Below are 19,216 nucleotides of genomic sequence, written 5' to 3' on the forward strand. Positions count from 1 at the left end.
TTTTTAAAAATAATGACAGGCCAGAAGAAACATTTGTTATTTAAAAGGAGAACAGGGAAAGCAGAACAGTAGACTATTGTCCCTGTGAGACAGTTGGCAGTTACTGCACATTTACATAGAACTCTTTCAGTTAGTCTAATAAAAAAAGCCAAAAAGAAATATAGTACCAGCTAGTATATACATGTTTTTTGCTTTTAAGATAATAATAATAATAATAATAATAATAATAATAATAATAATAATAATAATAATAAACCTAAATATATTCACTGTCTTTAATTGAGTCAGGTGTTTTGGATTAGTCAGATCAATGAAATGCCCAATACTGCTAAAAACAGGCCTTTATATTCTGTGGGAGTGAGTTTGTCTTTTTGCTTTTCACTAGCTGCAGTGCAGTACTGTATATTACTGGACTAATACTTGCACAGGTTGTGCCTGTCATTAATTAGTTATGCTAAACATGTATCACATAACCTTGTTGTGGTTTTTACAGTGCATGGGCTGCGTGTGCCTGGAGGGTTTAGCAGAGCTAGGTTATTCGCCTTTTGTGACGTGACTATGTTATACACTACATTATATGAAACTAATCTGAATTCATTGTTGAAGTATCAGGCCCAATTTGGGTCAAGGAGGCCATTTTGCTGTAAGTTACCTAAGAGCTAAACAAAATGGTGGCATATTTTGGGGGAGTAATTAGTCCTTCAAGTAGCTTTTGTAAAAAAATTTAAAAAATAAAATGAAAAAGCCAACAGTAGACAGTGTGGACTCTGTCAGATCAGTCAATACACTTAGCATAAAAAGATGCACTTCAGACCACAGGCCTCTACTTTCCAGAGTGTTACTTTGCAAAAGGGATTTTTTGAGCTCTCATGAACCATTTTAATTCGTACATCTGCTCCTGTGTATAACAAGATCCGTGCCTGTTATTGATCTATCCTGTATGAGCCATGCTCTAGTAACACTTCATTCATCAAGTCAAGTATGTCTTCTGGTTTGTAACTGTATACTAAATTTCAAATCATTTTTACACACCGTTTACACTGTGTTTTTAAACAGTGTAAAGGGAGACTGGAGAGTTTCCTAATGTGTCTGGAAGTTAAACCAATGTTTGCTTTAACCTGTAATTACTGCAGTTGGTCTGAGAATGCAGCATTTAAAACACATTAATAATACAGCATTGACTAGCCACAGCCTGCCTGTTTAAACTTGATCTTTGAAACCTTTGTAGAGACTTTTCTTTAGTACCACCTGAATGTAGTTTTCAAGAAGCCGGTGAGCTATTTTTTGTTATAGAAATCGTCAGTTTTGCTTTGAGTTATGTAATTTGGACAATTACTTTTACTGGTAATAATACAGTAGATGAATTTAAAGACAGAATATCTACTGTATATATTGTCTCCCGTGGATCAAGACCAGCGCTTACACTACTCTGGATCGCCATTGACATCTTACTGGGCAGCATTGGATGTAAACTAGTTTTCTAATACTGCCTGGTAATGATGATAGTGGTTTTCCCCATTCATCTGAGGAATTTGATGTTACCCAGAAGAAACAAACAGAGAAAAAAAGGCATTGAATGCTCTTGATATAATTTTTTATTTGATTTAGAGAAATGCTTAGCTTAGCATGTTTTACTTGACTTCAGTAAAGCCGTAGCAAATAACCTATTTTTTAATTTTTTATATCAGCTTTTAACACAGAAACTTGATTAAATGCTGGGCTAGGCTAAGAGAAAGCATGTGCGATAACAACCAGGGTTAGGGCTGAGCCATCCTGCTTTCCTGGAGTAGAAGTTAATGGCCCTCTGTGGACATCTTACTAGACAGTGCTGGATTGTTCTGTTGTGTTCTAACACTGTCTGGTAACGATGTTTAAAGGGTGAACCAAAGGCTGCTGTGAGGATCCATCAAAGTACCTGTGTCTCGTTGGACAGGTGTGACCACGGGACTAATTGTGACAGATCATGATCTGTCGTTGCCTACATCAGCATTTCATTTTGAACCCTGCCTGAGATCCCTGCATCTCAGCTACCCAGCATATTTGAAGGACACTGATCAAACCCCAAGGTTTATAGAGAGGGCAGGTTGGAAAACTTCATCCTGTACGCCCTGTTTTTTTTTTTTTTGCTTAAACCCACACCAGTTTTATGAATGCATACCACAGAGTTGAGTTTCAGCTTTTCTTTTTACAGCCCTGCATGGGTATGCAAAGAATACTAACGAACAATACCATGTACAGTGTCGGCAGTACATTCAAAAGGTGAATCTGAAATTCACAGGCACACATGTATTTAAGTATTTTATGTACAGCTATATATATATATATATATTTAAATCCTAATGCTGTAATATACAGTGAGTGGAGCAGACAAGTATACCCTTAGATGCAGCTGGACATTTCAAGTATGGTGTGGAGATAGAGAGCAGAAACAGGGTGTGGACCCTTCTTTGTCCTGGAGATTTATTTGCTACTCTGCCATTTGAATAGACCATAGCCCCACCCAGCTTTAGTTAAAGAATAGCTGCTATTGACAGTGCTGTAATGTCATAGCTGATGACAGAAGACTCTCCAGGCTCAGGAAATGTACCAAGGGCTAGTTGTAGATTTTGAGTGTATTGGGTTGCCTTTATTGGCCCACGTCAGCACTTATTTGCATGTTGTATTTCACCCGTGCAACAGGTTTTGGTTGTCCATTAAACCAAAAGGACGGATCATTTATATGATAAAAATACTATAAATAAGGGTGACGTGTTTAAGTGGTGTTTCCCAAAGAAGGTGAACTGAAATCCTTTAGCATGCATTCTGTATTTTCAGCTAAAAGTCTATTCGGAATATTCAATAAAATGGTATACTGGTTTCATAATATTGTTGACACTAGATAATGCTGTATCATTTTAATTTGTAGTTTGATGCAGTATAAACTGTTAACATAGTTGATGTTCACCTTACGTTTAGTGAACAACTTTTCAGTCTTTCTTTTTTCAAAACCAAGCAAATTAAGTTCTGTATCAATTCTTCTTCTTTTTCTTCTTCTTCTTCTTCTTCTTCTTCTTCTTCTTCTTCTTCTTCAATATATATATATATCTTACAAATAATTGTTAGAAGCACCTATTTTTTCTGAAATGTATATGTTCCACAAGTGAACACTAGTTGTATTTTCAGTTTTTCCATCGCTGATACAGGAGATTCACAGTGCCTTCATCTGTCTGTACAGTAGTTGTGTTATAGGTGCCCTATCTGTGTTTGATAAAGGGCGCAGCTATGTACAGCATAAGAACAGCTTTATTCTTTGTTTAATATTAAACCAGCCAGCAAATAAAGACACCCACCTTTATTTATTCAGTTGAACAGGAACTGTAGGGAAATATCAAAGAATGCAATGACGTGATCTCCAGGAATATTTTCCCTTCCACTTATTCAAACTGATCATTGATGTTTCATTAAATACACACACCCTAAGACAGTTAGATCAGAAAGCAGTGTTACTGCCATGGCAGGTGTTGCTTTAAAAGTATTTAAGGTTTCAGCTTTCTACACAAAATAAACTGATTTATGTATTGTATATATATATATATATATATATATATATATATATATATATATATATATATATAGGTATGAATTGCAGTTTTTTTGTTTGTTTGATAAACAGCCTAGAATGAGATATGCTTAAGATTCTGCAAAGTATTTTTAAAAATGACACTGAAGCATGTAATTTAGACAGTAGCCTTTCTTGCAATTGTTTAATTATTTTTGTTAATTTCAGTGTTATGTTTATTTAACCTAATGAATGTACTGTGCATGAGAAATAGTGTTTTTGATGACAAGCAGTCACATGTTAACATGTTTATTTTCATATAAAATATCCAGCTATTAGTAAAAACAAATATGATGAATTAATTACCAAATGCTTTCCAGAAATTAGAATAGATTTGCATTGAAGTTTAGCTGTTCTGAATGTAGTTCTTTCTTTTTTTTTGTATTTCATGATTGTCATCTTAACCCTTTAAAACTTGAATTTTTCTGTCATTGTCTCCAGTTTCACCTTTCTTTTTCTGGAATCCTAACTACTCCAGGTGTAGGTCAAAGGTTACAGATGCCTGCAACCTGACTTGCCTGTTGATTGACGTCTTACCAGACAAGGTTAGATCTAGCTATTCCAGTCTAATACTGTCTGGTAATGCCGTCCATCACAAGGTTCAAACACTTCGTTTTCTGGGGAGACAGTCCACATTTTTTGGGGATGGCCACGTGAACTATGGACCTTGCACTGGAAGATGGGCGTGCTTTAAAAGCTCTTCCAAGTGCATCGTCTCAGAGTATAAAGTAAGTACATCTGGCCTGCCAGTTTTACACTGTGTACCGTACACCATAATAGATGAAGTTGACAGTCTACGCTGACATAGCCTCAAAGCATCTACTTTTGTATCCTACTGTAGCTGTAGTTCTTGCTATCAGGTGTGCATGTGTTGTCTTCTGTCCGTGAGCTGTAAGTGTGGTTTTGCCATTGTCCTCCTTTTGAAAGAAATTCAATTTTTAGTAGACATTTTGTAATTCATCATAATTATAAATCATTCTTAGAATATTTAGAGAAATAAAGAAAAAAAACCTCTTGAAAAAACATTCAAAGGATGTTGTTTTTGGATTTGGATATTGTGTTTACGTTTTGTATTTTAATGTATAAAATCCAATGTATGATATTTGAGTACTGGTATTGTGTTCTGCTTTCTTCTTCTTCTTCTTCTTTTTTTTGTAATTTTAAAAGTTCATAAACTCAAAGTACAAAATCAGAGTATTGTATTTAGGAATAGGCCTGTATACTGGAATTCACAGTTGTCATGGTTACCTGAATTCCAAACAAGCATGACTCAGCCAAGCTGGCAAGTAGTAGGTCCACTGTAATCTTTCACTTCACTGGCACAGCAAAACCTCATTATTTTAAGGATATGATGGTTGGCAAAGTTCCCTTATGAAATAGCTGATCATATTTTGTGTTTTCTGTCTGATGTGTGGATTCCAGTCACTGAAATATGTCTGTAAGAACCAATAACAGTTTGTATGAGCAATTCAATAAAATAAAGTTTCAATTACAACTTTTTGGCATTGTTGGTCTTTTTAATGCAAGGTTTACATTAAAAAAAATGTATAAGAAATTACAAAAAAACAATTGACTGGTAACTTTTATTAAAGTCAAACTACAACAAGCTAAACAAAAAGTGATGCTAATGCTACCCCAGCAGATTTAGTAATATTGTGCAGAAGTCTGTAAAGAGGTATACTGATTTCTGGCCTTTAAAACCCCCAAATAACTATTCAATACAGTATTAATTGCTACAAGGTCACGTAAGTACACTTGTATTTCAATGTACTTTTTGCTGTACCTTCCAGCATTACTTATATTATTATTATTATTATTATTATTATTATTATTATTATTATTATTATTATTATTTATTTATTTATTTATTAGCAGTCGCCCTTATCCAGGGTGACTTACAATTGTTACAAGATATCACATTATTTGTACATACAATTACATTATTTTTTTACACATTATTTTTTACATACAATTACCCATTTATACAGTTGGGTTTTTTTTTTACTGAAGCAATCTAGGTAAAGTACCTTGCTCAAGGGTACAGCAGCAGTGTCCCCCACCTGTGATTGAAACCACGACCCTCCGGTCAAGAGTCCAGAGCCCCAACCACTACTCCACACCGCTGCCCCTGCATGGATTTGCACACCTCCAGCTCTGTGGGCGGTTTGAACCACTCCAAGGGGGGTGTCCCTGGTGGTTTTGGTGATGAATTTAACATTTGTTGGAATGGAGTGGGCTATGGGAACTAGAGTCTGCTTTTAGCCAGACAACCTTTCCTGAATATTAAGTGTCCTTAATATGCAATAGAAAACCAACAGGGGTATTGCTGTTGTGTTTCACTGGGGGAAATCAGTCTGATTCATAATGTCAAATATTAAGCTCACAGATAAAATGAAAGGTCATACAAATACAGTGCAGGACACAGCATGATTAAATCAATGTTTTACATTGATCAGCCCCAAAGATACAACAACATGCGGTATTATATTGGAGTGATACTAACCATTTAATAATAATAATAATAATAATAATAATAATAATAATAATAATAATAATAATAATAAAGGAATACATTAACAGCAAGGAAATAATATTAATAAAAAAAACATGAGAGGATAAGCTGACCAGATTTTCCAGTTTCCTTTTGAGTGGTAATTCAAATGATTATAAACCAGGTACAACAAAGGTCTTTTTAGGTGATGCCTTTCATAAAGGCATGTTCTGCGGGTAAGAAGTGGAAACCGAGGTAATGAAAGTTTATTGTACAAGTATTGTCAGTTAAGGCGTCTTCTACCATTCTTATCAAGAAAACAGACACATTGCCAACAAAAATGTTTTTGGTGCCATACTGGGTGTGTCATTCCTGCTAATTATATCTAAAGGTACATTACTCTAAGAGTAAAAGAACAGTGATTAATGCATTAGCCAAAACATTTGCCAACTTGGCTTAAGGCTCGATTCAATTAAGTTTGAGCTGGGGAAAAAAAAAAAAAAATGAAAATATACAGTCATGCATTTAACAGAGAGAATGTGAAGATTCTGTTTTACATTGTTTCAGTTGTCATCGAAACAATTAGGTTTATTGCATGAATTTATATTATCCTAAAATGCTCTTTTCCTAATAAAAGTCATTTGAATTCGACCCATAGCTTCTTATAGTTTAACCTTCAAAAAATGATACTATCACTTTTCTTGGTTTTCAAATTAGCAAAGTGAAATAGAACACCTCGTTTCCAGTTGAGTGAGACCAAGGGACGAAGAGGTCAATGGATTTTCAATGAGGTCACACATGTGACCAGTCTCTAAGCTTGATCCCAGGATATCCTGGTTATTCATCCTACACCCCAACCCCTGGATCACAATGGCCCTTATACTCTCCTGTATACAAACTTCTCCTTGATCAGAGGAGCCCACAACTAAAGGTGTAGTGTTCCATAAAAAATGTTTTAAAAAATGGTTCTTACCTTATCACTTTAACAAAAATCATATTTGCACCCATTTGTTAAATTGCTATTTTAATTATTTTTTTTGTATTTCTATCTGCATAGTGATCAATGGCCACGTGGAGTAGAAGCAACCATATTGGAACCATATAACCATGTGATCCAGCCTTTAAAACACACAACTTATTACACATACTGTTCTAGAATTCTGAAACGTTTTGGAATGCGCTGATCTTCTTCATACATCACAAACTTCTTTATCCTTCTGAGCATTCCGAATGCAGACCTTATTTGCATGGTTCTAGGTTACTTACCAAAGGTACTTTTATCTGCAGGGAACACATGATGTATCTGCTTGCCAAATTCTAGAAGCCTAGCAGGTCCACTTCCGGTACTACTACTACAGCTTACCAATATGCAGCCATGTTACATTACTAATCATACTGAACTCAATACTGAGACAAGAAAATCGACTTGGACTCTCCTCACACAGTTCAATGCTGTTCATTTCACAGTTTGCTTCAATATAGAAAATAAAAATCTAATATTGGTGTGCCATACTTGCCACAGTTGTTCGCCTTTGTCTCATTCGCTGTTGTCATGTGATCACATCCACCAAACAAAACCAACCATCATAGCAGGGTGAGGATAGAATTACCAGCAAACAGTACTCCTTTTAAATGCCTCTATTTACCCTAAGGTTCTTTTCTCTTGCCAAGACCTGATTGTATGCAGTACAAAGCCTTTAAAAGCAGGCTTTTAGTGTTAACCCAGGCACTCATTTATCCGCTAGCTTAAAGGGGCCTGAACAAACACACAAAAAGGGTAGCTTGAATTAGGATTGGCTCTGTTATACATTTTGTTTGTTCTACGGCTACCTTCACTGGTAGTCATATTAATACAGCGCCCATTAGGCAATGAGCTGTTAATTGGAGATTTTCCTGTTTAAGTCTTTCAAGCACAATGCTGATGATAATCACCACTCAGCTTCAGCTAATCAGCAGCCAAGTCCCTGGCCTCATTAGGAATGGCTGATTTATATACTGCGATAAGCGCACGTCAAGTGACTCTGTTGAATCAATGGATAATGCTCTTGCTTTTTGTTTTACAAACTGCAGACAAAATGATCCAGCTTACTGAAAAGTAAAAAGTCCACTGCAATCCCATTATAATACCAGAGTAGCAACCCTAGCAGCACCTTTATCAGACCACGGTATTATCAGGAATATCATCACAATGGATTTAGGGCACAAATTGCAGTCATGATAAGGTACTGTACCATGGTACTTCAGTGGGTGACCAGTGTGTATGATTTCAAACCATTGTGAGGCCATTAGTAAATCCAAATATGAAACTATTACCACTGCGATACCATCATGCCAATGTCTTATACCTGCCACCCTTCCCTTAATACAGAAAACTGCATTGGCATTGAATACCATTGGATAAGGAAATGAAGATTTGACAATACACAGTAAGACACAGCAGGCTTGAAGAACCAGTGGTGGTCAGTTTAAGGAATAACATTTTTCTTAAGTTACAGTAAGTCAAAAAACCATTGTAAAGCTTGCCAAATATTTTTTTGACTAACTTTATATTATTGTAATTACACTGTAGTTATTTTGACCCCTGAAAACATGACATGTACATGATGTGGTCAGTACTGTTGACCGAATGGACTGCCTCTCTCTCTCTGGGTCTATATACAGTAAGTGTGTTTGTGTATATGTGTGTGTCCTCATTTACTCAGACTGCATGCTTTTAGAGAATGTACTGTTGTAGTGTAAATGCCCCAGATAATTCACTGCGGTTAAAAACTGGATCTGCTCAGGTCAAAGGGTAAGGCACTGAGTCAATATCAGAGTGAAGTGTCTGACCCACCAGAACCCCAAAATACTTCAGGTGTTTTGACAACATTTTCTGTGCTGGCTTGGTGAGTATATTCTCATGAGATTGTAAAGGGGAAAATTCTTCTGCCTACACCTAGAAAACATAACATGCAAAACCAAGAGAAAAGTGGGGGTACTCAAAGATATCTTGACAACATTATTGAAGGCTTTAAGGTTTCAAGACTATAGATGCTTAAACTTTTTAATTTCTTCCTGAAATTATATTTGTCTACATCTTTAATTCCATAAGTAGGCTAACTACTTACTGTCATAGAAGTAATTTGATAATCATTCTGTACTATTCCAAAGGAATCTGTATATGTTGGTTGTCTTTTTTTTTTTTATTACATTTAGAAACTCTCACAGTTCAGACAGGTTTATACTCAGTGCCCTATTACCAATAATTTAAAAATAGACACATTCCTCAGAGCTACACAGACCACTCCTTTATTTGTGTTGACCTGTAACGTTGAAGGTTTTCACAGGATCAGCTAGGATATCCTTGTGCACAGTGGAGTACACTGCATTCCTGGCAAACTACCTCTGTTCATTGCCAGGAAAAAAATGGAGCATTTTTTTCTCCTTAGAAAGATGCATTGAAAATGAACAATTAATGTTAAAAAAATAAATAAATAAAATAAAATGCATCACACTATAGAATTAACTAAATAAAGTTGAATGAAACCTGCTGAATAATGTTATGTTAACGTATTGAATTACATACCACTTTGTAGTTTCTCCATATACGTAACAACAAACTGATATATTTTTTTTTTTTTTTTTTAAATCATATCTCAAGCCTAAAATTCTAGGTGATGCAAAAACTTTCTAGCATTGAATCTATAGCTGTAGATTCAATGCTAGATCTCCCAACGCTTGTTGTAAAATATGCAGTATTAGCATAGATAGTGTGCAAGATAAATAGAGTCAAATTCTACAGGATGGACAGTCTCATGTGGAGACTATGTCCAGGATCTTGTGCTGTACCTTTGTGAACCGCTGTAGTGTAACGCTGGTTTAATTGCAGTCAGAGTAGGTGGAGAGTATCTAATCACTTTGATGGGCTTGAAATCTGTGACATCACAGAGAGAGAGAGAGAAATGGCCTGCAGGATTGGACATGTTGTGAACTGCTGTACTGGATTATTTTCTGCTAGTTCAGAGAGTGAGGAGGTTAAGCAGGGGGCCCATTTAAGGTGGAACCTTGCTGCTTCAGAGAAGGGAGACTGGAAATAGCATGACCTCTGAAAAGGGCTAAACAGACTTGAGTAGTGAAATAATGCATGTGTGGGATTATATTTTGGGTGGGTGCTTTTTTGAATGAGAAAGTCTCATTAATTTGGGTTAATGGTACCTTTTTGGAGTATGCATGTCTCCTTTAATCCAAGTGTGTTGCCATGCCTACTGGAAAATGTTGTAATACATACTGTACTCCAAACTTGGGCCAATCAACAGTCAAATTACAGAGAAGGGGCTGAACAAGATAAAACAAGTCTGTTTGATCCCTGTTTAAACTCACATACTATATGTAGAGGCCACTCCATAGGATATATGTTACAAAGCAGTGAATCACAACATTGCAAGAGTGCAAATGCTTAAGAATTGTGATCCAGAGCATGTTGGACACTTGCTTTCTCTTTTGTTTTTGTGCTATATTGTAAGGCCATACGTATGTGCAGCTGAGCAGTGTGAATCCCAAGTGTCTACAATACATACTAGCAGGTGCTATACTAAATCAGTTTAACGACATTTTAAAGAATGACATTATGAATAAAATGGTTTGATAATATAAACCTGTTCATCATGCAGTTTCACAAATATCAAACAGTATTTTTTTTATTTTTTTTATAAAAACAGACATTAAATAACTTGCATTTTAAATCATTATGTATAGGACCTGCTTGTAAGGTTTAGACTACCACCTGCTATTGGCCTTAGCAGCCACTTCTTACCATTCTAGTAGATTAAAGAATTGACCCCCTTGAAAGGGGATTTGCAGAGAACAGAGGAACAGGAGCAGTAAAGCAAGTGAAATACTGGTCTACAAGCTTTAATAATTTACAATGGCCAAATGTGAGGTGTGTGTAGTTGCAGCATTGTTCTGGTCCAAAAAAAACAATCTATTCAGTCCCCAGAAGTATTGTAGGTGTATAATACAATGGAAAAGGGGTGCTCAGAGTTCAACAATGCTTTGGAAACCCTTTGCCGGACAATAGCCTTCTTCACACTTTTCGATTCGGTTATCAAGGTGAGAGATAAGGTCATTTTCACTCTTGTTTTTCTCACACTGGCTGTAGAAAGGCTAGATGTTCCAGTAAGATGAAATCATAGGGTACAGCTCCCCTTCAGTGATATCAAATAACAAGTCCTGTAAAATTTGAGGGGCTTTGTTGGTCATTGATATTTATATTAACAGCACTGACAGAGAATGCATTTTAACATTTTTAATTCTTTTTTTTTTTTTGTTGTACTTGGGGATTGTGACTTTAAAATGTCTTATTTCATTTGTTTTTGGTTGTGCAAGTGATTTTAAATGAATTCCCTGTAATGTTTTGCAAAGCTATTTTATTAATGTTCTGTTGATTCCTTTCTTGAGAATGCCATTAGATTTCACTTAGACCTCCCATATTTGTAAACAGTAGTCCAGCTACTACTTGACCCTTGGTTTCAGTTGGCTGATCTGACCGTCATTAGAGATAAGTTTAAGTAGGAGTTAGGAGCTTCCTATACCACCTCAATTCCAGAACTCAAGGTCAGGTGACCTAGTTAATGAAGTAAGCAGCTACGTGTTGGGCTTATCGGGGAAGAGCATTGAAATACCAGGAACAGATTGAGGGTGAACACTTGCTATAAATACAAACCTAAAAATTCAAATCCCACTTAAATAGAGGGAGTGCAGTAAAGAATGTGCAGCTATTGTTATTTCCGGTCATTATCTGATTTTCATACAATAGGAATGTCAAACATGAATTTTCATATCCACAGTTACTCTGTACTGTAAGTCTGCTTTACAGTGTTTTTTGGAATCTGAGCCCTGCACCTCCATCGCTAAAGGGTGCAGGTAAAGCTGTGTTGCATGTCTAGCTGAACAGCAGACACAGTTAATTCTAGGTTGTCCTCACAGTTCTCTAAGATCAAAACTCCGAAATGATGCCATGCTTCCTGTTTTTGCGGTTAGAATGGTGAGGGCTTGCAGTGACGTTAATCGGTTGCTATGAGGATCTGCCACACAGGAGTACAAGTCTGAATGTGTACCTGTCAAAAAGAGGTTCAGGTGCAGCACACAATCACTCCCACACAATCAGCTCGAGCTGGAGTTTAACCTCTGCCTTGCCAGAGAGCTTTACAAACGTCACAACAGGCAGTCACATTGAGATTATCAGATTCCACGTCCTTTTGTTTGTATTCTGAATGCAATGTAGATTTACCTACTCTCAAGCTCTTGTTTCCCTCCTCCAAGACTGTGAAAACCTGATCAGTTTTTCTTGGTAATCAATCCTAAGCCCTAATGCCATCCAGACAGATGCATTCTGCGAGTACAATGTGTGTGAGGGGGAGCCTCTGGGCATGCACATAGAACTGCTGCTTGCTTTTTACATCATCTTATAGAATTGTAGGTGATAAGCATAACTGGAGACCCCCAGTCAACAATAGCAGGTGGCAAGCCTGAATTTGTCTCCGGAACATCTGTAAAATAAGCTTCATCCTTTTGTTTGGGGTAACAGAGAAAGGCTGCCACCTTGATTCCTATATTATATGGATCATACAAGAGCAATGGATCCTTCCTAAACACCTTGGACTTTCCCACGGAACACTACTACAATATTTACCAAAAATGTACATACCAATGCTAATAGTACACACCTTGTCAACTTGTTTTAGGTTTCGAAAAACTTCAAACTAGTATTCCCCAAACTAGTATGCTCTAAACTAAATAGATTCTGTTCCCTTAACTCATATCTTTTAGCCCTGGGAAAAGTTTTTCTCTAGATCCTTTCCAAAGCCCTCCCATGTCATTTTTGTTTTGCTGCACCAAAATAAGATTACTTTTCTTAGCGTTTCTTTACTATCACTGCGTACTACATTTAGATGGGAAACTGAACTCACAAATCAATTTGAGGGGGTTGTGTAGTTAAAATTATAACAATGCGATGGTACTACTTAGGTCAGCTGGTTCCATGGAGCCAGGACGCATTGCATGAAATATGAACAGCTTTCGGGTAAAAGACTGTGCATGTAGTCTACTTTTTAAGTGGCTATGCTGTCATTTTAGAAACCTGTTATTAATAAAGACTTGGAATATATTTCCAGACATCTCGACCCAGTTTTTTATTTTTATATAGACAGGAACGATACCTGCTGCTTTAAAACCATTGCAACCCGAATTCTCCAGATATGTGTATTCTAAACAGTTAAAAATCTAAGAATGAGATGTCACCGCCTCCTCAGGTGGGCCCTATCAGGTCAATGAATACCTGCTCTAATGACTGTTTACCAGGCAGGCGCAGCATATTGCCTCTAGCTGGGAAACCAGACGGACGTGTTCCTTTGACAAAACAATAGTTCCTGTCTTTCATGCTATTTATAATTTCTCATTGTCTAATATATAGCATTCTGTTTAGGTCTGCTGTTTAGGTATACTCCATGTCTGCTCAATTGTAATAGGCTAGTATACACCTATTTGTTGTAGGAAGTCTAATAGGGAAATGTATAATTTTGAAATCAAGAGAAACACTGTGAATATTTGAAAAACACATATTGTGATGCAATTCTGCACGAGAACAGGTATTATAGTATGAGTCATTCAATGAAAAGTCAATGGAAGCATTAAATTGCAGTTTGAATTTAGAGCCCAAGGCTAACATATCTAGGATACTGTAAATGTTATTATAGACGTTTACCATAAAAGCCTAGCAAAGTGTAAAGTGAGGTTGGTAAAGCATATTAAAAAAAACATGTAATCAGTGGTAAACTATGGTAAATGCATAGTATAACTATGGGAAAAGGCAAAATTACTGTGCAAGTTTACCTAGATAAACCCTTATAAGGGTAGTCATTAAAAGGTTGTAATAGGTACATTATCTCCTACACCACAATCCCCAATGTTGAAGTTTTTTGTGACACAGTGCAGGAGTTATCATCAGGTTGGACGTCCATTTGAAATGGGCTGAATTAATCAATGTCTTCTGTTCTGCTCAGAAAAACCTCAAGAAGCTGAAACAGATGAAAGTGAAAGTCCAGCAGCGACTGCAAGATCCAGACCAAAGATGGGAGCTACGGATGAAGTTCCTGCAGCAAGCTAAGAGCTACATTGGGATGCCATACCACAAGAGGTACCATCCGCCTGGATGTAAGTCCATTTCATCAGAATCATATCACAGGTTACTGGTGTCTTGTGTAACTGCCCAATGATATTGAAGAAACTTAATGGATTGCAACTACTAATTGGATTATTTTTGTGGAATTTCTGTAACAGCATTTTTAAATGCTTTCATATCTGTTAATTGACCAATTACAGTAATCCATCGCGTATCCGACTGCGGTCGGACCAGAGTAAGGGTGGATATGTAAAAAGTCGGATGAATGAATCCTGTTTCAAATTCCATTATACACAGCTGTAACAATTACTATATTCACACAATTATTGTTTTGAGATTCAGCTTGTATTAGGGAGCTCCCCTAAATCCCTTGGTTAGAAAGATACAGAGTATTAATGCTTGTGACAGAGTAGCCGTCTGCCATGTGAGTGCGTGCATTTGCTGCTGAGTGACAGGCAGGAGATCGAGACGGAGGTTGAAGTTGATACGCCCCGCAGGCGAACAGGATTTATTTACATGTCAACACACTGAACAGTGCAATGGCAGCGCACAGAGCACATATAACAGTGTATGAAAACTTTGGTGGTATCTACAATCTCTGAACTAATCTTCTCTGTTCACTAATAAACAAACTCTGGCTACTCGCCTGGCTGTCGGTGGTTTCGACTTGCTTACTCACTCTTAGGTATCCAACCCTGGTTCTGGTTCTCACTCACTCACACATGCACACACACACACACACACACACACACACACACACACACACACACACACACACACACACAAACACTGTACTGAAGAGCTTGATCATGGCGGACATGTGATGGATTACTGTAGCTCATATAATAAAGAAACAATTTATTCATTCAACATTTTCAAAGTAGTGGTTGTCGACAGTTGGGGCCAGCTCAGAGTATTCATAAACATTCTCCTGCACAGAATGTATTAGTAATATTAACTCAGATATTTTAAATACTTTGATGATTATGGAGTTAACAGTGCCAACGCTAGTTCTATTTCTGGCAACAGAGCAATGGCCAGACAAATAGAATTTACTGCAGATATGACTACTATAGAGAAGAAAGAGGTCTATTTTAATGATCTAAACAGTGGCAGATCTTAATACTGTAGTACTACTGTAGGTAGTAGTTTAGACAAACATTTCAAAAGTTTCCAATAATATGGGCCAGATTTTCAAAGACTGGAGGAAACACTTTGAAAACATTTAGCCTTATGCCTCATGATTGAGTGTTTTAAAGTGAAGGGTCTGTTTGGGATTGTCACTTGTCTTGATTCAAACAGGGGCCCCTCTTCTATCTCCCCTGGTTTCCAGCTCCAGAGTACGAGTCCCCTCTGTTTCTGGATTGCTGTGGGCTGATTCGGAAAGTGCTGCTTGACCTGAAGGAGGATTTTGGCTTTGTTATTGGCCCCGGAAACCAGGCCTATCAATACGACACCCTCCCTTTCACCTTGGCAACGGAGGCTGATATGAAACCCGGGGACCTTGTCTTCATCTCCGGATCATACTTCAATACCCAAAGTAATGTGCCCATGCACTGTATAATAATTTCACAGCATTAATACAGTATATCCACCAGGGTGTCACAGTCTGTGTCTGACTTGTGGGTGGCCAATGTAAACCAACTCCAAAAACTAGGATTTTAGAAAAATGGGTTAGAATTGCTGTTGTTTCCTGTTAAATGTAGTCATAACCATCTTTGGCAAAAGGCTATCCATATGGTAACATCAATAACAAAACTACTACTAGTATTAATAATAAATTTTAAAAGCTCCTCTTTTTAATGCCCCTCCAAGCTGATTCCCTTATAAAAGTCTGTAATAGATGCACATTAAGGTAAAAATGCTGAGCTGCAGTGAAACTTTCCTGTCTACAGTAATTTCCTGTCTAGCTGCAATGACAAGACTTCAATAGCCTCCACTTTCCATTTACAATATTCCCTTTAGTTATCTTATTTGTTTAATTTAACAGTGCATAACCTTGTAATAATATATGGAAAGGGTTATTATTATGCAATGTGAAACTACCACAGCGTTGAACAGGTTTAAGCAAGGTGGGCCTGGTCGTGTTGGCAGATACTGTATCTCTCAATAGAAAACAACAAAACAAAACTCTGTAAAGACAGAAAATGATAGAGAGACAACCACAGTAGTTGCCTCCTAAGGTAAGTTCATGGTAGAGCAAGCCAGCATGACTTAATGAAATACATACTTCATGTTGATCCGTACAGGAAAAGTAATGGCCAGTTATCAGATGGGAACTCATAGATTCTCTAGAAATGCAGCACATTGCAGATATTTGGGAGAAATTACAATATAAGTCCTATAAAACAACATCATTAAAAAAAAACTAACAACATTAGGGTCCTTCTTCATATACTCAATATACACACACACACATTTCCACTGCACTTTCAGCAAATGATCACACTGCTGTGATAACAGTAAGTTTAGTGCTCTTTAAAGGGAGATGCAGTCTGCTCTTGTGTTTGACAAGTCAATAAACAGATGCAAAGGTCTTGCCAGCAGGGTGCTCGGTACCTTGTCATCTGTTATTTATTCATTATCTTCAGGGTATATGTACAGCAACTCAGATTTCCCAGGAAACAGGTACTGTACCTGTAGCGCTGCTTTCCGATTTCCGTGCAGTGCTTTTTAAATGACACGTGGCAGATTAGGCAAGCATCTTCGTACAGGCAACACTGAGAAATGAACTTAGCATTCTCCTCATAAATCACAACTCCAGCAGCGCTGTCAAACTATGCAGAGAAACTGGAATCCTTGGTATTTGCGGATGAAAAGTACATGAAATGTCATACACAAGCATTGAAAGTTAATGCATCTTGCAAGTAATTGTTACTGGGAAGGGTAGCTGGGATAGAGGACTATATAGCTTGAGGTGTGGTGGAGCTGAACAGCAGCCACAGAGTTTTTTTTTCGATGGCTCAGTACTTAAGATGGTTCCTATCTGTAGTTTATGCCCAGCATGATAAGAATATGCTACTGTACTTTAAGCTCCTACACTGAATACTGTAATATTACCCTGATGTATAGGACTTATGGATACTGCCACTATAACCTGCTAATGTGTTCATTAAAAGTCTCAAGCAAGGAATCTTTCATGAAAGCTGTAACCAGAACGGCAAGGAAATCTCTAGTACCATGTGAATTCATCTGTTTTCTCATTTCTTTGAACCAGACCACAATATTTATAATCTACCAGCAATTCAGAGTTATGACTGCATGTGGCAAGGTGCCCGCCCTTTTTATTATTTATGCATTATTATTATTATTATTATTATTATTATTATTATTATATATTTTTGTATATGTGTGTGTGGACGGACGAAAGCCGTCCGACATTATTGTTTATTGTTTGAGACCGGCGAAAAGCCGGTCTCGTAAAGTGTAGCCCGTGGGAATGTGGCTGGAGCCTTAATAAGGTAATTGTTTAATGGGTAATTAAGGCTCAGTATAAAAGACCCACTCCAGGCTCAGAGTTGGGAGTTGTGAGGAGAGTGATTTTGTTTACATTTTTATTTTATATTTAATTAATAAAATACGAGCGCTGCAGCCCCTTTTTTCCCCATACATTTATTGTTATTGTTTCATTTCCTGGTCTGATGTCACCACCCACACGCACCACTCAAGCCATCTGTCACACTGCACTACAGAATATTTCATGGGATACTAACTGCAGTACAGGCCTAAGCAGGCTGTAACATGCCATGGTGTTTACAGTCAGACGGAACCTGTAAGGCCGGTTTAAGTAACTGGTTAACTGGGAGCAAACTGGCAGTGTTTTTAGTCATTGCGGGTGTTTTCCCTGTCAATTTAAGCCATTGTATTTTATGGTAGTTCACTGGCTTGTTTTAGGTTGAGAACTTGGTTGCTAGACAGATACATGCAGGCGTTCTGATGCCAACTGGCAATTTGAACAGTCCATGCAGTGGAGTGTTGCAGGACAGGGGTTGTATGCTCTGGTCTGTTTCTGTACACCCCTGCACACTTTAATGCTATTTTTTTCTACTGTTGTTTAAATAAAGGGGGTGGTGTAGCTTTGTTTGCATTCAGCTATAACTGTTGGTCTGGGTGTGGGTGTGATATTACATCCCAGTGTTAACTTTGTTTAAATTTTATCAGCGGTCTGGAATGATTCACCTTAAAATATTGAAGAAAAAAAGTATGCAAGACTGTGTGCTTTTATTAATAATAATAATAATAATAATAATAATAGTTAAGTTTTTTATAGTTAAAAAATGGTGATCACTGTATTCTCCTAAATCAGATGATGAGCTTGGTAAATATGAATATTTAATACACGCAAACTGAATGACTGATGTAATTATTTCCTGATCACACTGCAACGATGTTGTTCAATACCTAGTTTTTAGAATCCATCTACAATTAGCAACAGTTACCAAGACAACCATTGCTAGGACAACATGCAGTTGTATACAGTGCCAAGTGTTTACTGAACCTTGTCCAGCAACTTTTGTACCACAAAGTAGAAATATCTGGGAGGAAAACACCTTGATTGGTAATGTTTTTCAATGGACCTGTCAATCGTCTTCAGGATCAATGAAGAACTCTCTTGAGTGCCGACATCTGCAAGATTCTGTGCTTTGTAAAAGTGTAATTAAAGTTCTGCAAAGATGCATTTAACCCTGAAAGCCCTGCAAAGAGTTTTAGTCTGCTGCTGATACACAAGGTTAGAATTTTCTTTTGATGTTGTCAAATATTTTACTTTGTTTTGTTTATATATATATATATATATATATACCTACAGACATCTCTAGATCTTACATTACATGCAAAGTGTCATAAAGCATAGGTATATAAAGTACAGCACAAGTATGGTAAACTGAAAACGTGTATGTAGGAATACCAGAAATGAGTTATGTTTACATAAAAAAAGCTTTATATAATTAAAAACCAAACCCAAAATGTC

At 37.0% G+C, this 19,216-nt stretch overlaps 1 protein-coding gene across 1 annotated transcript in view; it reads left to right on the forward strand.

Moving 5' to 3' along the window:
• The first annotated feature begins 17,562 nt into the window (after positions 1 to 17,562).
• LOC131698837 (protein polyglycylase TTLL10-like) overlaps positions 17,563 to 19,216 on the forward strand; it is a 29,145-nt gene continuing 27,491 nt past the window's right edge. The window contains exon 1 of the mRNA XM_058993248.1: positions 17,563 to 18,976. The gene's annotated coding sequence lies outside the window, so the exon portion shown is untranslated. The remainder of the gene's footprint in view (positions 18,977 to 19,216) is intronic.

The sequence above is a fragment of the Acipenser ruthenus genome, chromosome 20 (genome assembly GCF_902713425.1).
Source record: "Acipenser ruthenus chromosome 20, fAciRut3.2 maternal haplotype, whole genome shotgun sequence".
NCBI lineage: Eukaryota > Metazoa > Chordata > Actinopteri > Acipenseriformes > Acipenseridae > Acipenser > Acipenser ruthenus.